Source organism: Podarcis pityusensis (assembly GCF_964106645.2).
Source record: "Podarcis pityusensis genome assembly, chromosome: 8".
Classification (NCBI taxonomy): Eukaryota; Metazoa; Chordata; class Lepidosauria; order Squamata; family Lacertidae; genus Podarcis; species Podarcis pityusensis.
This window is the reverse complement of record NC_138033.1, coordinates 66,396,678-66,415,298: the sequence shown is the minus strand read 5'-3', so window position 1 is coordinate 66,415,298 and position 18,621 is coordinate 66,396,678. Positions and strand designations below refer to the sequence as shown.

At 44.4% G+C, this 18,621-nt stretch overlaps 1 protein-coding gene and 1 long non-coding RNA gene across 2 annotated transcripts in view; both read right to left on the bottom strand.

Moving 5' to 3' along the window:
* The window catches only part of LOC308482847, a 358,341-nt gene that overhangs the window by 91,425 nt on the left and 248,295 nt on the right, over positions 1-18,621 (bottom strand). The window lies entirely within an intron of this gene.
* Positions 1-18,621, bottom strand: part of LRRC38 (leucine rich repeat containing 38) — a 93,164-nt gene that overhangs the window by 34,931 nt on the left and 39,612 nt on the right. The window lies entirely within an intron of this gene.

The following is an 18,621-nucleotide window of genomic DNA, read 5'->3' as shown; positions in this document are numbered from 1 at the left end:
AAAAACAGCCGAGATGAACTTCAAAATGTGGACAGCTGCTCATGAGAACAGATTCCTTGAAAGATGCATTTTACTCACACGTTTTTGGAATGCTAAGATTCAGGGCAGCAGTCATCATTATTTTCCCCACCCACTGCTCTGAATGTAAAGATGGGGGACAACTTTGATTTGGTTCACATTTCGGTGCAAAATTACATAATTCATTACTTCCTGAAATGATGTACCAACAGAAACATAGCTATCCTTTGAAATTCTCAGCTCTCCAGCCCAGAAAAGTGTAAAGAAATAATGTAAACGTGCATAGAAATACATAAACTAATGAAAATGATGTACAAAAAAAAAAAATACATTTTATTGGGGAAGTTTCTTGCAAAAATGTGCACACTGCAGGAAATTGGCCATAAAATGATGGTGAATATTCGAGAGGACTTTTTTTTTTTTTTTTAAGACAAAGGGTTGTGGAAATGTGGAGAACTGAACTAGTTTGGTTTTTTGATATTCTGCTGCACACTTCACTTGAGGTCCTGTTAGTTTGAGAATCAAGGTCAGGAGGAAGAAAAGGTAGAGTATATAAAAGGATCCCACTGTGCTCAAAGGAAGCTGCTGGGTACCAAAGCTCACTTTCAAACCTCACATTTTAAAGAATGGTATCTGGACAATTCAAGCTCCCCAGATGTCAATAACTTAGAGCACCGGGTTTTAGTTTTAACAGGAAGGAGACGAACAGACACTTGAATTTACAAGTTCTCTCGGCTCTCCTTCAGAATTCCTTGTTAATGGATGGCAAGACTTGTTATTCTATATGCTTGATTATCTTTAATGAAGCTTTCCACCAATTACCCAGAGTGGATGTGAAGCTCACTGGCCTGTAATATTCTGGATTCTCTCGCCCCCCCCCACCTCCATTCCCATATAACTTTAAAAAATTCATGTTATGTTAGCCACGTCAGAAATGAGTAGCATGTTTTTGCTCTGAGAGCATGCAGTCCTAACAAAATAAGAAGAGCCAAAGGCCAGGGCCAGCCCAATACATTTTGTCACCTGAGGCAAACCACAAAATGGTGTCTCTTTCTCCCCACCAGGAAAGAAGGTGTGAGTGAAGATCTATATCAGGAGAAAGGGGGAAATAAAACAAGGAGCAAGGGGGATCACTTGCCAGCTGAGGCTGCCACCTCACCTTGCCTCATGGGTGGGCCAGCCTTGCCAAAGGCCCATCTGGTCCAGCATCCTGTTTTCACAGTGGCCAGTCAAATGAAGACATAGGAAGATTCACAGAGAACCAGGCTATCAATAGCTACTAGCCACTGCAGCTTTGTTCTACCTCCACTGCCAGAGTCATTATGCCTCTGAATACCAGTTGCTGGAAACTGAAGATGGGCAATGTGCTGTTGTGATTCAGTCCAACTTGTTGGCTTCCTAGAGGCATCTGGTTAGCCACAGTGAGAACAGGATTGTGGACCTGATGGGCCATTGGCCTGATCCAGCAGGCTCACCTTACCTTCTTAGGCTTGTAGCCAGCTAAGTCCAACTCAGAGTAGACCCACTGAATTTAATGGACCTATGTTAAGCACGTTCAATGGGTCTATTCTGAGTAGGACTAGCATGCGACACAACCATATATAAATCATAGGAGTCCACATGCAGCCCCTAGGAGGAAAAAGCCCCGATGGAAAGAGAAGGTCAAATCATCTCAGGAATGCCCTCTTGAATCCATGAATCCAGGAACATGGAAATCTTGGAATGCAAGGTCCAGGAGTGATCAGAGCTTGGCTGGGGGATATGCTGGGCACATCTAGTGGGGATTCTGTATAGGGCTAGGAAGGGAATCAGCCAGAACATGCAATAAAGGTGGAGCGTGCATTAACATAATAGAATCTAGAAATTGTAGCCGACTTAGACCTACTCAAAGTAGACTCATTTAAATTAAGGGACCTAAGTTAGTTAGGCCCATAAACATCAATGGATCTACCGCAAATAAGACTGGCATGGGATAAAACCCCAGCTGCTCACCAAGTGAACCATTGAATCATAGGATTTTAGGGTTGGAAGGGACAAAATGGATCATCTAGTCTAACCTCCTGCAATGCAGAAATAAAGATGCCAGCTGTCTTGAAAATATGTAAGTCCTAGCTAGGCCAGAAGCAGAAGAATGCCTGCCTGCCTGGTGGGGGCAGGAGCTATTTGCTGGAACCCGGGATAATAATAGACCTGCTTCAACCTTATTTCTGCAGCCTTGGCCTGTCTTCTTCAACAAAGCTCCAGAGCCCCTGGTCCTAGCCCTCGTGAAGCCAATTCCTATCAGAAGTGCTTTTCTTAAATGTAAACCATGACATTCATTTGTCCATAGGATGCTGGCTAAAGAGGAAACTGCTGGAAGGACTGATATTGCGGAAGCTCAAAGGGCATTTTTGATGCTCTCCGACAAGCTGCTAACTTTGCAAGAAAGACGACTGTCAGTTCATATGAATCTGTACACAGCATCTCAAAAGGGCACCAGAGGCTTCAAGTCCAGGAAGTGGGTCTAACAGGTAGATCAGGGCGGGCACAGTATCCGCTTCTCCAGCAGATATTGCTCTGACAGATATATTGCCTTTTCCAGATTGCCAGCCCATAGCTCTATGATGCTCCTATGAGCGTTCTGGGCTTTTCAGCTTAGGGAAATGACAGGTAAGAGGTGACATGAGAGAAGCTTATAAAATTATGCTTGGCAGGGAGAGAGTGGATAGAGAAAGGTTTTCCTCCCTCACTCAATTTGTGGGCATCCAAGGAAGCTGAATATTGGAAGTTTCAGAAGGGAGAAAAAGAATGGACCTCTTCATGTAGCACGTAGTTAAACTATGGAACTCACTCCCACAGGAAGCAGTGATGGCCACCAACTTAGATGCCTTTAAAAGAGGACTTGACAAATTCAAGCAGGAGAGGGCTGCCAATGGCTGCTAGACATGATGGCTGGGCTCTGCCTCCACAGTCAGAGGCAGTGATGCTCCTGAATACTAGCTGCTAGAAACTACAGCTCTTGCACTCGGGTCCTGCTTGTCGGTTTCCCACAGACCTCTGGTTTGCTACTGTGAGAACAGGATGCTAAGCTAGATGGGCCATTGGCCTCATCCAGAAGAGGGCTCTTCTGGTGTCCTTATAACAGCCAGGATCCCCCTACATTCCAACCCACCACCATGACTTAGATCCAGATTGCCATGTTGCTCTCTTACCTGGCTGGTGGGTCGCTGATACTTCCCAGGAAGGAAGGGAAGGTGACAGAGAGGCAAATGCACCAGGAGGAACATTGGGCGGGTTCTGCCACCACACTTGCACCACACCGCCCTTGCTGCTAATGTGCCCTTCCCAATAAGTGACAGTGACTCATCTTGCTGGGAAGCTTGCGGAGAGACTCCCTTCCACCCAGTGAGTCGCTTTTGCTTGGCTCTGTGGGTGGAAATTTGTGGATGGTGCCCAGGGCCAGATTTAGGTTTGATGAGGCCATAAGCTACTGAAGGTAATGGGGCCCTTTATATGTCCAGCTGTCCTTTGTCAACAAGAAATTGTCACTTTTTTTGTGTTGAATATATGCTGTATGGTAATTTATGGACCTGATAGGTATCTACAGGATTCGGGTGGCGCTGTGGGTTAAACCACAGAGCCTAGGACTTGCCGATCAGAAGGTCGGTGGTTCAAATCCCCGCGACGGGGTGAGCTTCCGTTGCTCGGTCCCAGCTCCTGCCAACTTAGCAGTTCAAAAGCACCTCAAAGTGCAAGTGGATAAATAGGTACCACTCCGATGGGAAGGTAAATGGCGTTTCCGTGTGCTGCTCTGGTTTCGCCAGAAGCGGCTTAGTCATGTTGGCCACATGACCCGGAAAAACAGTCTGCAGACAAATGTCGGCTCCCTCGGCCAGTAAAGCGAGATGAGCGCCGCAACCCCAGAGTCGTTCACGACTTGACTTAACTGTCAGGGGTCCTTTACCTTTTAATAGGTATCTAAGGCCATTTGTACATGACAAAATATGTATTTTATCAAAGTAATTGTTGAACTTGTATTTGGAAATGTACATCCAGGTTTTTTTTTCCTTTAAATTTTTTTGGGGCCCTAAGCTATAGCTTGTTTAGCTTATACATAAATCCGGCACTGATGGTGCCACAGGCCCCTGCATTAAAAGCATGTTGTGACTTGAGCACATTCCTTTAGTAGTACTCCATCAGCTCTCTTGAATTCTCTTTTGTTAAGAGGTGAGGCGAGCCCCAGCTTCTTTCTGTTTTCCACATTCATCGAAGCCTTTCCTTTTCTTCCAAGCCTTCCTAAACTGGGCTGCAATCCAAACCTCACTTACCTGGGAGTAAGGGTGGGGGAAGAAATTGTTCGCATTTTAAGGAGAAGCTACCTAGTTTGCACTTCTCAAAGCAATACATAGCCATCCTACAACATTCACACTCCTCCAAACTTTGCATTGCAGTTCTCTGACCAAAATAATGTGCACAAAAAATACATATATTAAGAGAAAGTGTGCATAATGATGAATTAATCAATGAAAAACATTAGAAGATGCACTATATTAAGGGGAAACATTTGCAAAAATGTATGTATTAGTCAATAATTCATGCACAAATGGTTTTATTGGGAGAAATTTGCACTAAATGTTGATGAGCTTTCATGAGGATTAAAAAACAAATAAACGGAAAATAGCTGCAGAAATGTAGAGAACGGAATTTTAGGCTGGCAAACGGAGGAACTGAGAAAAACAAAAATTGACAGATATGCCCATCCCTATCTGAGATTAAGGCCTATTGAATTTAATGAGACTTACTTCTGAGAGTATGGGTTGTATTACAGCATTAGTCTGTTTTATTTTTGCAGATTTCAATTCTTGATGGATTTTTAATACTGTTCTGAGGATCAGTATTAGAGCGGTTTATAAATCCTTATGTAAAAATAAGCAAATTTGTGACATAACACTGCATCAAACCACCCAAAAAGGGTAGCTGGGCACTCTGGATTGGATTAAATTATCAGCACTGGAATCTTTGAATAGTCTGTCTGAACTGGTGTGATGACCCATTTACTCTCCCAGCTCTATTGTAAAACAGAGCTCTGTTGTAAACAGAGATAGATGCAAAGGGAGAGAATGCTTGAAGCTGAGAGTCGTGTTGCCTAATTAGGTGAATGGTGCACTAATTGTTGGGGTTGCGAGTTGCTGATGGGTGTGGGCGAGCACACACATTCTGCCCAGGTGATTACACTTCAGCTAAAACCCAGGGGAAGATGTGATGAGGTAACTCCTCTGAAGGAGCTTCTGTCGGCAGAGTAGAAGAATTGCAGCTAGGAAGCCACATCATGTGCAATACTGCCCCTTTCCTTGAAATTAAAGCAATGTCCAAACATTTGTTAAAATATTCCAAAGCTTGCAGAACATATAGCTAAAGAAAAATATATGCAGAGTATTTGCATTTGCATGCTTCTCCAAGCATGGCCTTGGTTTTTCTTAGTTGAAGATTACAGCTTCTTCCTTAAACATTCAAACAAGCTGCATCTTTCTCTCTTTCCAGTACTTGCATCCAGCCTTCTCCACATGCAGCCAGGCCATGAAGTTCCTTCTTGAAGGTTTCCACCTGCTCCTTCCAGCAGACTACTGCTTATTGCTTCTTTGGGAGAACATCAACTTCTGTACCTCTTTCTGTTACATACACTCACACAGAAACATTAGAACTCCTCTCCTCTATTGTATTGAGAGTGAGAGAGTTATCTAACATTGTCTCTTCAGTGTTCATGGAGATGCAGCCATTACAAGTCCCTCACACACAAAACAAAATGGAGGATGCAATAAGATGCCTCCCATGTGACCAGAGTTAACCTATCACACGAGAGTTCCTGGGGAACATTCCAGAATCGAACACACCGCAATGCATTCGAGCAACCCCAATTTAAGTAAATTAAATTACGGCTTCTTCCTGCCCTTCAAAGTTCAGGAAGTGCAGGCAACTGAAGAGGCTGCACAGAGTCGGAGGAGTATTTAACAAAAAAAGAGAAAAGGACAGAGTGCCAAGCCTAGCATCATTCTAGAGAAATTCTAAAGCACCCTGAAAAGGAGGTTTTTTAAAAAAAAAAATTGGACATTTCTTTTGCAGGAAAAGAAAACCTATGGGAAATGGGAGGACAGATTTCAGCACTGCACAAGTCCTTATCCAATCAACAAGTCCTTATCCAATGTCAAGTTGATGTTTCTTTGTGGAAATGGACCACTTGCTTCCGCCCTCCCCTCTCCCTTCTGCTGTCCCTGAAGGAATTATTTGTGGGTTAGTTTGCTTGTTTTTGACAGAGAGGCCCATACAAATCGATTCATTAATTCAGTTACAGCTCTCTGGGTTAGCCTGAAATTGATACACTGCCCCGGACTTAGCATGCTGTGCTAATCGATCAAGCAAGTTCAACATGAGGCAACTGTTACTGCTCAGAATGGGTTTCTCTGGCGTGTCAACGTGTAGCATCCTATCCCCACCCCAAATACCCCCCAGGACAAGAATGCAGCCTATTTATGACTTGATGTTTTTTGACATTTCACTTGCCTTGCTAATAAGATGGGTGAGATGTCAGGACGGATTAAATCAGTGTGCACAGCAAATCCCCAAAGGCCAATACTGGGAGAATTGAATGTGGTTTCTCTCTCTCTCTCTCTCTCTCTCTCTCTGTGTGTGTGTTTTAAAATAAAACAGAATTCGCTACCCAAATCTAACAGCTTGCAATCACAGCGTTTTGAAAGGCTTGGAGAAATCATGCCATTTGGAAAGAGGCTCTGCTTTTGTACAAAACAAAAACCCCGTGTCTCGGTAGAAATGCAGTTGGATCTTTGCTTCGGAGAAAGAAAAGTCACTCAGGTGCCAGAGGAAACAGAGGGAGTGGCTAGTCCTCAGCCTCCTCGAGCTCCTAACGTGCTCCAAAGGCTGTAGCTCAGTGGCAGAGGACCTGCTCTTTATGCCAAAGGTCCACAGGTTCGATCCCCACCATCTCCAGATAGGGAGGGGAAAGTCTCCTATGTGGAAACCCCTGAGAGCTACTGCCAACCTGTGCAGATGACAGGTGGGGAATCTCAGGCCTGGGTCTGAATGTGGCCCTCATGTTTCTATGCCTGGCCCTTGGGCCACATACACACTGGCTTTGCTTCGCACCACCTTGAGGTGTGTTGGCTGCAATGTGTCCTTCAACATTAGGCCAATATTCTGTCATCATTGTCCAACTCTGCCTACATGTACTAAGTATATGAGCTCCTTCTTCCACTCTTAAGTAACTTTTACACTGTTGCCAAGACTGCATTTTCTTGCATTTTCACTTCCTATTCTGTGAAGAAGAAGAAGAAGAGTTTGGATTTGATATCCCGCTTTATCACTACCCGAAGGAGTCTCAAAGCGGCTAATATTCTCCTTTCCCTTCCTCCCCCACAACAAACACTCTGTGAGGTGAGTGGGGCTGAGAGACTTCAAAGAAGTGTGACTGGCCCAAGGTCACCCAGCAGCTGTATGTGGAGGAGCGGAGACGCGAACCTGGTTGCCCAGATTATGAGACTACCGCTCTTAACCACTACACCACACTGGCTCTCAGTGAGTGCTCACTGAAAGGACAGATTCTGAGGCTGAGGCTCCAATACTTTGGCCACCTCATGAGAAGACTCCCGGGAAAAGACCCTGATGTTGGGAAAGATTGAGGGCACAAGGAGAAGGGGACGACAGAGGACGAGATGGTTGGACAGTATTCTCAAAGCTACCAACATGAGTTTGACCAAACTGCGGGAGGCAGTGGAAGACAGGAGTGCCTGGCGTGCTCTGGTCCATGGGGTCACGAAGAGTCAGATACAACTAAGTGACTAAACAACAACAACAACATTCTGTAATGAGTGAGATATTATTATTATTATTATTATTATTATTATTATTATTATTATTAATATTATTATTTTGCCTTTTCCCAGTATCTAGTCTCATTTTGCTGATGGAAATTGTAATCCAACAACATTTTGATGCCACCTGGCTGTGGAAGTGTGGCCTTGTGTTACATAAACTTGCTGTAACAGCAGTTTGTTAACTCTACAGCAGTTTGTTAACTTTTGCAGGTCCTTTATGTTTAGGAATTGGTTAATAATGGAAATAAGTCACAAGCTAGATCTAAGTGTACTTCTTATTATTACAGTGGTGCCTCGCAAGACGAAAAGAATCCGTTCCGCGAGTCTCTTCGTCTTGCGGGTTTTTTCGTCTTGCGAAGCAAGCCCATTAGCGGTTTAGCGGATTAGCGCTACAGTATTAGCGGCTTAGCGGGCTTAGCGGATCAGCTGATAAGCGGCTTAGCGATCAGCTGTTAAGCGGCTTAGCCGATCAGCTGATAAACGGTTTAGTGGCTTGGGAAAAAGGGGGGGGGAGGAAAAAAACCCCACAGGAACTCGCAAGACATTTTCGTCTTGCGAAGCAAGCACATAGGAAATTCATTTTGCGAAGCACCTCCAAAACGGAAAACCCTTTCGTCTAGCGGGTTTTCCGTCTTGCGAGGCATTCGTCTTGCGGGGCACCACTGTACATTTAATAATCACCTTCTAAACCATCATCTCAAGGCAATTTGCACATAAGATCATTAAAACAGTTAAAACCACAAAAACAACAAACACCTGTGAAACAAGGCTAAAAGCCTAAAAACATTCCTTCTTTGCAACCAAAACCATTTTGCTTTGTTATGGAGCCACTATAAATGGACAAAGCTTCCAGTCACTGTTCCACATTTTCCAGCACCGACTTGGTCAAAATCCCAGGAACAGAGGAGGGATAAAAAGGCATTGACTCAGATGAGAAGATGGTGAAATGCAAACAGGGGACACAGAAAGGGCTGAACTCCTCAATGCCTTCTTTGCCTCAGTCTTCTCCGATAAAGAAAACAATGCCCGACCTGAAGAATTTGGAGCAAATGATTCAGCAGAGGAAACACAGCCCAGAATAACTAAGGAGATAGTACAAGAATACTTGGCTAGTTTAGATGTATTCAAGTCTCCAGGGCCAGATGAACTGCATCCAAGAGTATTAAAAGAACTGGCAGATGTGATGTCAGAACCACTGGCAGTCATCTTTGAGAATTCCTGAAGAACAGGCGAAGTCCCGGCAGACTGGAGGAGGGCAAATGTTGTCCCTATTTTCAAAAAGGGGAAAAGAGAGGACCCAAATAATTACCGCCCAGTCAGTCTGACATCAATACCAGGGAAGATTCTGGAGCAGATCATTAAGCAAACAGTCTGTGAGCACCTAGAAAGGAATGCTGTGATCACCAATAGTCAGCATGGATTTCTGAAAAATAAGTCATGTCAGACTAACCTGATCTCGTTTTTTGACAGAATTACAAGCCTGGTAGATGAAGGGAACGCAGTGGATGTAGCCTACCTTGATTTCAGCAAGGTATTTGACAAGATGCCCCATGATATTCTTGTAAAGTAGCTGGTAAAATGCAGTCTTGACTATGCTACCACTCAGTAGATTTGTAACTGGCTGACTGACCGAACCCAAAGGGTGCTCATCAATGGTTCCTCTTCATCCTGGAGAAGAGTGAATAGTGGGGTGCCACAGGGTTCTGTCTTGGGCCGGTCTTATTCAACATCTTTATCAACAACTTGGATGATGGACTCAAGGGCATCCTGATCAAATTTGCAGCTGACACCAAACTGGGAGGGGTGGCTAACACCCCAGAGAACAGGATCACACTTCAAAACGACCTTGACAGATTAGAGAACTGGGCAAAAACAAACAAGATGAATTTTAACAGGGAGAAATGTAAAGTATTGCACTTGGGCAAAAAAAAATGAGAGGCACAAATACAAGATGGGGGACACCTGGCTTGAGAGCAGTACATGTGAAAAGGATCTAGGAGTCTTGGTTGACCACAAACTTGACATGAGCCAACAGTGTGACGCGGCAGCTAAAAAAGCCAATGCAATTCTGGGCTGCATCAATAGGAGTATAACATCTAGATCAAGGGAAGTAATAGTGCCACTGTATCCTGCTCTGGTCAGACCTCACCTGGAGTACTGTGTCCAGTTCTGGGCACCACAGTTCAAGAAGGACACTGACAAACTGGAACGTGTCCAGAGGAGGGCAACCAAAATGGTCAAAGGCCTGGAAACGATGCCTTATGAGGAACGGCTAAGGGAGCTGGGCATGTTTAGCCTGGAGAAGAGGAGGTTAAGGGGTGATATGATAGCCATGTTCAAATATATAAAAGGATGTCACATAGAGGAGGGAGAAAGGTTGTTTTCTGCTGCTCCAGAGAAGCGGACACAGAGCAATGGATCCAAACTACAAGAAAGAAGATTCCACCTAAACATTAGGAAGAACTTCCTGACAGTAAGAGCTGTTCAACAGTGGAATTTGCTGCCAAGGAGTGTGGTGGAGTCTCCTTCTTTGGAGGTCTTGACAACCATATGTCAGGAGTGCTCTGATGGTGTTTCCTGCTTGGCAGGGGGTTGGACCCGATGGCCCTTGTGGTCTCTTCCAACTCTATGATTCTATGATTCTATGATTCTATGATTCTATGATTCTATGATTCTATGATTCTATGATTCATCACCACCATTTTTGCTGTACCAAACCCCTCAGAGTCTGTGGCAGCTGCTCCTTGTTTCCTTAGCCTCAGACTGCAGTTTGTCTTTTTGACAGACCAGACCTCAGCACAGTGGGAAGAAGATAAACCCCACCCCACCATGTCATTTAACCCATCTTGTGGTGCTCCAAGTTTTGCTAGACCACATCTGCCAATATCTTTGACCTCTGGCCATGTTGGCTGGGTCTGATGGGAATAGAAATCCAACAGAAGGGGGGTGGGCACCAGGTTCCTTATCCTTGTTTTGGACTTCCTTCAAGAGGCATCCTTAGGTTTCTCCTCCTCTCTCTTCCCTGGGATTCCCTTCAAGGCTTATTATAAGCCTTGAGGAGGTGTCTAGAGTAAGGTTACCAGACATCCCCGTTTCCCGGGGACAGTCCCCGGATTTACAAATCAGTCCCCTGACAAAATCCATCTACAGTGGTACCTCAGGTTACAGACGCTTCAGGTTACAGACTCCGCTAACCCAGAAATAGTACCTCGGGTTAAGAACTTTGCTTCAGGATGAGAACAGAAATCGTGTGGCAGCGGTGTGGCGGCAGCGGGAGGTCCCATTAGCTAAAGTAGTGCTTCAGGTTAAGAACAGTTTCAGGTTAAGAACGGACCTCCAGAACGAATTAAGTTCTTAACTTGAAGTACCATGGTATTTAGTAGGAAGTTGAAAAGTGTTCCCGGATTCATTGAAAAAATCTGGTAACTTTAGTCTAGAGGCCTGAAACCAACCTTCAATCCCACTCATACCCACCTGAGCTAATCACTACTCAGGCGACTCATGAGCAGCGGCAGAGCAAGTCAATTGGGTGCCTGGGGTGGTGTGCATGCCCTGCGCCCAGGGGCAGAGCCAGCTGCCCATGGGAGTGGGGCCAGCCACCCGTGGGGTGGGGCAAGCCGGGGCAGGATGCTCCACAGGGCCTCCAAGGAGTCTGCCCTCCTCCTCCCACTCAGCCGCCCTACAGCTGAGGGGGAGGCAGCGGGCAGACCATTTGGTGCAACGCGGAGCCTGCAGTCCCGCGGTGAGTGCCGCCCGGCATTTTGTCACCCCCCTCAGTGGTGACACCCAGGGTGGACCACCCCACCGCACCCCCCTTCCTCTGCCCCTGCTCATGAGCAATCAGGTAGCCTAGCAGATTCTTCCCCGCATTTATTCCCCATCAAAGAAGATCTTGACAGATTTCTGTTCAACTGATCAGGAACTTTATTAAACGAATAGAGCCTCAGCCGTGCCAAAGAAAAAAGGACTTAATCTATTTCTGTTAATCTAAGGTTACCAGACATCCCTGTTTCCCAGGGATGGTCCCCGGATTTACAAATCAGTCCCCATACAAAATCCATTGAAGTTGAAAAGTGTCCCCGGATTCATTGAAAAAAATCTGGTAACCTTATGTGAATCTGGAATCAATTTGGGGAAAATCAAGTAGCAGTATATGTAAGTCATTACATACTCTCCAACATTTCTCTGATGAAAATAGGGACATCTAACTTCAATTGTTATTGTTTCGTTATTGTTATTTTACTATTTATACCCCGCCCATCTGACTGGGTTGCCCCAGCCACTCTGGTCAGTTTCCAACATATATGAAAAAATAAACAGACATTAAACATTTTAAAAAACCTTCCCTATACAGAGCTGTCTTCAGATGGTGCAGTGATCGGATAATTCCATACCATCCAACATTGATTAAATGAAAATAGGGACCTCCTAAGGAAAAGTGGGACATTCCGGGATCAAATCAGAAACTGGGATGGCTTCTGTAAATCTGGGACTGTCCCTGGAAAATAGGGACACCTGGAGAGTCTGTCTTTATTATTGTTGTTGTTTGTTTGTTAACTGTGTGGATTTTGAATTAAGCTGTGTGATTTGCAAAATCGTGGCTCCCTCTAGTGTCAATTTTGGAAGCTTACTTTCAAGCTCACATCAACCTTTTCAGGTGCCTAGAAAACTAGATGTGTTTATAATTGCTGCATTTGGCAATGGAAAATAGTTGCTTTTCAAAGGACCTTTGCTTTGAATCTGCATTGCACTGATGCCAAGGATTTAATATATGAGGAGTGCACAAGAGATACTGCATCTGTTTTTCCTAGAAGAAAGTCTCCAAGGAAATTACTAAAATTCTTAAGGAAAAGATCTGTTTCTAAAGTCTCTTTGAAGGGTACAACTGAATTACAAAATATAGAGAACTGTTCGTTTCTTACCATCTGCACAATTATATACCCAATTCAAGTTGTGCCCCACTGCTTCAAATTGGGCTGCACTGGCTAGCCCTGAGTCAAATAGTTGCTGGACCTGAGCTGCCCTGCCCTTGCATGAAGTCTTGGGTTTCCAATTTTGGGAGAGGGGAGAGTGTGGCACTGGGGAGCAGGCAGCCTGGCAAGGCCCCCTAGATTTAGAGACCCAAGTTATCCTGTCCTCACATGAAGTCTTGGGTTTGCAATTTGGGGAGAGGGAAGACTGCCCACTGGGGAGCGGGAGGGCTGGCGAGGCCCCCTACATTTAGAGGCCCTAGGCTTCAGCCTACATAGCCTATACATAAATCCTGCACTGCCCTTTGAAATTCCTACCCTGCATCAGCCGGTTCCCAGACAGCTTACAACAATCTAAAATTCAGCACTGAAAACAGTTAGAACAAATCATAGCCACAGGGTAGTCAAAAACAGGCATCTCACATGTCAAAGACTAGGGCAAAGAGATTCACATAGCAAAGCCGTGAGATGAACCTCTGTGGAGAAGGGATTCCACATCCTAAGAGCTACCATGAAAATGTCCTCTCCCAAGCTACCACCATCCCAGATGTCTGAGGGTGGTAGAACTACCTTTGTAAACAGCAGCACCAGAGAGGGTCTACAGGGAAGTAGGCAGTCTTTCAGATATTTGGGGCCTACGACATTTAGGGCTTTGAACGCTAACCTTGAATTTGGCCTGGAAGCAAACTGGCAACCAATGCAGCTGTTTTAAAGCAGCTGTTCATTTGAGTTCTAAAGGCAACCCCTGCCAGCAATCTGGTGGGTGCATTTTGGAGCAGTTTCTGAGTTGTCTTCAAGCGTAGCCCCATGTAGAGTTCATTGCAAGAATCCATTCTGGAAGTTACTAGAACACAGAGTACTGTTTCCCCACATATATTTCCCCTAATTTGATTCCCCTAATATGACTCATTTGATATTCCCCCTAATATGATTCATTTTCACATGCTATTCAGTTGTGCAGTTTTATGTCTACATTACCCTAGTTTATGTAATTCTGCACACACTTCTTGGCTGAAGAACCACACTGAAAAATTCGGAGAAGCTTGGATTTTGAAGGAGGCCAATTTTCAGTTTGTGTCCTCCTCCCCCCCCCCGAAAGTGCAAATTAGGAAGGTCCATCTTTAAATGGGAACCAAATCCAGTTACTCCCTCTATCCCTAGTTCCATTACATAAAATTTGTCCCATTGGCTATAAGGGTCTCTTACCAATTGCTCAACTGCACCTCCACCCATTGAAATCTTCAGCCCTGATTAATATTGTCATCACAGTTGTCCGGTCAGTAGTTTAGCAGAGGATGCTCTCCGTGGATCAGCTGCAGCTGGAAACGGAGGCTCAAAAGGCAATTGCCGCTGTCCGCTGTACGTGGCGGCAGACATGCACATCACTCATTGAGCCCATGGCAATTCAGCCAAACCCAAATCCACAGCTGTCAGAGGCTGAAAGGAAACGTTTGTGTCTACAGCTGACCCTGAGTTGGTACCGTGCTCTCTTTCAAATTGGCCTCATGAAGGGCTCTGTGGAAGGCCAGCAACTACAAAATAAGGAAAACTGAATGAAGAAATGAATGGTTTATCGCCCTTTCGCCAACCAGGCCTAATGCATACACATACAAATGCACACATCACAAGGCAAAGGTAAGCATCAAAATAAGCATATGTCAAAAAAGTGCCTTTAAATACTGTACCTCCTAAAGACCCATCTCTTCAGTCATTCCCAGGTTCAAAAGTTCATCGTACTGTTGAGTTTTATTATTCATTTCTATTTAATGGAATGGCTTCTCTGATTTTACAGGTTTATTCCTTTGATTTTTTCATTTAAATGTTGCATATACATTCTTCTTTCTCTTTGCACAAAACACAGTAAGATAATTTTTTAAAAGCTGCTTAGGGAGTTGGCATTTCAGCTGACTTCCTATAAGTGCCAGTTGAGTCTTTCCTTGCCGTGAAACTGCAGCTTCCAAGAGGCACTTTTGCGGGGATTGTGCAGTGCAGCCTAGTGGATAGAGTGTCATGCTAGGACCTGGGAGATGAGGGTTCAAGTCTCCATTCAGCCATGAAGCTCACTGGGTGATCTTGGGACAGTCCTCATCTGCCAGCTTTACCTACCTCACAGGCTTGTGAGCATAAAATGGGGAAGGGGAGAACCACGTACGCCCCTTGGAGCTCCAGCAGAGGAAATGTGGGCTATAAATTAAATAAATACTCTTTGCTCTGTTTTTAGTGGTGCACATATGTCATTCTGCACATAGGCAAAAAACACCACAAGAAGAGTCATCACGGCGTGAGAATATGATCAGTTATATTAGGGTGGGGTTTGCATCCTGTAGCACATCAGAAAAACCACTATTCCTCGCTTTATAAGAAATCTTGATGAATTTGCACATGGAATTGATTGAAGTGCAGGTTGTTGTTTTTAGGCAATGTTTGCTGAATACATGCAAGAGCATCATTAACGTATTAAGGGGCAGGAGGAGCTGCAAAGGAAATGAAGAAAAGAAAATAAAATCCTGCAAACTGCACACACACAGAGAGAGTCCATAATCATAGAAATGTAAAACTGGAAGGGACCCCAAGCGTCATCTAGTCCAACCGCCTGCAACGCAGGAATTTTATAAATTAATTTTATAAATTCTGCTAGTGAAAACCAGAGTTCTGTTTTTGGTCTATAGCCTCAATCCCCAACCCCATGGGGCTGATAGGAAGATTGGGAGGAGACAATACCTGGGAAAACATCACCCTCCCTTTTCAGGATCTTCCAGGGTTCACCTAAATTCTTACATGGGTTCACGTAAATCCTCACTATGCTAATGCAGCCACCACCACTCCTGAAATGTAGGAGACTTAGTCTGCCGGATCAGGCAATGGCCTTTTAAGAAAAATGGCTCCTCAGAGAGGGCAAGGTTGACAGAGAGGGTCCAGGTCAACCAACCTTCAGAAGGCCTGACCCTCCTTCTGAGACAACCAGCCAGCACCTGTCACAGAGATCTGTCCAGGGTGCTGACGATGCTTTGCCTTGCCTGATTGTCATCCTGTCCTACTGGGTTTTACTTTGCCTTTCTTGGGAACGGACCTCCAGCGAGGCTCAGGCTGACCACTGAAAGAAGAGTAGAGCGTTGATGTCATTTCAGGGACATCAGGGGCACCAGGTGGGGGAGGGGAGGGGCTGCCCCCTCCCCCAAAAAACAGCAATTTCCATGTGCTGATGTCACACAGCCCAGGGCCACTCAATCAGAGGGGGAATGTGGTGTGCAGGAGTGACACTGATTGATTGATTGATTGAGTGATTGATTGATTGATTGATTGATTGATTGATAGATAGATTGGTTGATTATTTTAAATCTGTATACTGCCATTCATCCACAGGGGGCAGTTCACAACACAAAAATAAAAAATGAGACCACAAAATACACAATAAAACAAAAACAAACCAATAACCGCCCTCTCTCACAAACACATTTAAAAGATCATAGAAAGTTAACCAGCCAATCGTGGTTGGTTGAGAGTGGTTATAGAGAAATGTTTTGGCCTTGCACCTAAAGATATGCAATGAAGATATAAATATGTGCAGGAGCGGCAGTCGTGTCTTAGTTGTAAGCTTCACCTTCCCTGTAATGTGTTTCTTAAGTTACTCCAGAACACCTCCACTCCCATGAGGTGAAGGAAACTGTGGTTGGACTGGGTCTCCTGCAATGGAGACTCCTGAGTTGGAGGGTGGCAGAGTGGCATGTTCTGGCTGAAGGGGCTCTGGCACAACAACCTTGTGGGCTTGCTTCTGGGGCGGGTCCTGCATGCAGTCTCCTTTCTGATTCAAAGATGCTGACCTCATCCCCTGAACAGAGGGGATGTGGCCTGGATAGAGATGACTCTGCACATCTCGATGGGACCCTGCCCTTCCGGTAAGTGTGATTGCTGCAACCCAGTCTGCCCTTGAATCTTAAGTCAAGGGAGAGAAGGGCAAATCCAGAAGGACGCAGCAGGGTGAAGCAACAGAGCAATAAAGAAGCGGAAAGGAGGGGGTCCTCCCATCCCTTGACAACACTAGCAATTGCCAAGTGCGAAGGCAAAAGTCTGTTTCCCTGGCATGGCTCTTCTTCACGAGGTCTGTGTGTAATTATTTTAAGGGAGGAGGTGGAAAAGGTCATTGAGTACAAGCCACTCGTTTGTTTTGCTTTCATAATCTGTTTTCTCCTCTGAAATGAATTGCCAAGTCTTTCAGCCTCCTAAGAGGCTGGGCAAACTGTGTATTGTGAGAGCAAGTTGTTTGTTTGTTTGTGTGTGTGTGTGTGTGTGTGTGTGAGAGAGAGAGAGAGAGAGAGAGAGAGAGAGAGAGAGAGAGAGAGAGCGCTCTGATACTTACAAAACATGTAGCCAAACACATCTCAGAGACCAGACATTTTAGGGTGTGGTGAGTTTGAATGTTATTATTGGAAGGCACTGGTTTATAGTATGACTGAGCATCAACATTCAGACCTCCGTGAATGTAATAAAAGATACCCAAGTTCTTTAACTATCACGCAAACAGTTCTAATAATTTGTTTGCTTGTTTAAAGATCCCACAAGTACATCTCTCGAGAGGATCCTGCATGAAGAAAGCCTTGGAATTTAAATCCAAGAAGAACTTCACAAGTACAAGCCAAACAAGAACTGAAATAACAACAACAACAACAACAATTCATAGATCCAAAGATCCCACGACAGAAAAATACAAATATACAAACTACGTAAAAGCAGAAAAACAGAGAAGAACAAAAATACAAATACATAAAAAGCCATAGTTTCTAGGGAAGGGGAAGAAATTTATCTGGTTGGCAGAGTTGCACTTCCCAAACCAATACATACACCAAAATGCAGGTATCTTTTGAAATTTGCACTTTTCAGAATTTTGCAATGTAAGCTTTCCAATTAAAATGATGCATACAATAAATACATATATTGGGGGGACAATTTGCACAAAAGTACTTTAAAAAGGAGCAGGATGGTACAAAAATGCATTGTGCTGCAGAAAACTCATAGAATCACAGAATTGCACACACAAATGAATATGTTAGCCAAAGGCAAAGGCAAAAGTGCATACCTTGGGAGCAGGCTACATGGAGATGCACACAAATTTGCACACCCAATCTCCATCTGATGTGGATAAATAGTGTGAACTGAATTGAAGATTGGGGTGGGGGGAGATGAAATATCTGAAACAGGCAGCTTCATCCATCATCACATTAGTTGGGATTTGGTATCTATATGGACATGTGCTTAGAGACAGGTTGTCTCCACTCCCATCCCAGTGCGTAGAAAGGATTATGTTAGACCAGTTGTTACTTTTAGTGCAGCTAAGATTCTTCCAAGATTCTCCTCATCCACTTTCTCTCTGATGATTTCAGTTTCCCAAACTCTCTGGTGCAAATCATGCTTTGGGAATTCTCCCACCCCCTTTTTGATTTTTCAATTCCCAACCAACCCATTAATCCTAGAGAATTGTACAGTAGTTTTGTACAAGGCCAATGCATTACCAAGAAAAAAAAAACAGGTTTTTGGTTTTTTTACATATAACCAATATTCTCCTGTCATCATCACTCTCGCCACTCCACCCCTCTACCCTCCTGGCCAATTAAACAACAGCAAAATAATTCTTTTTAAAAAATGTGTTAGCAATAATGGAAAATACAGCATGCCCTTGTATGCTCCTCGAACGTAAAGGAGGGTGTTCTGTCTTCACCTCTCTCTCTTTAATCTTTCTTGTGCACACCACTATATATAACTGTCTCTGTAAC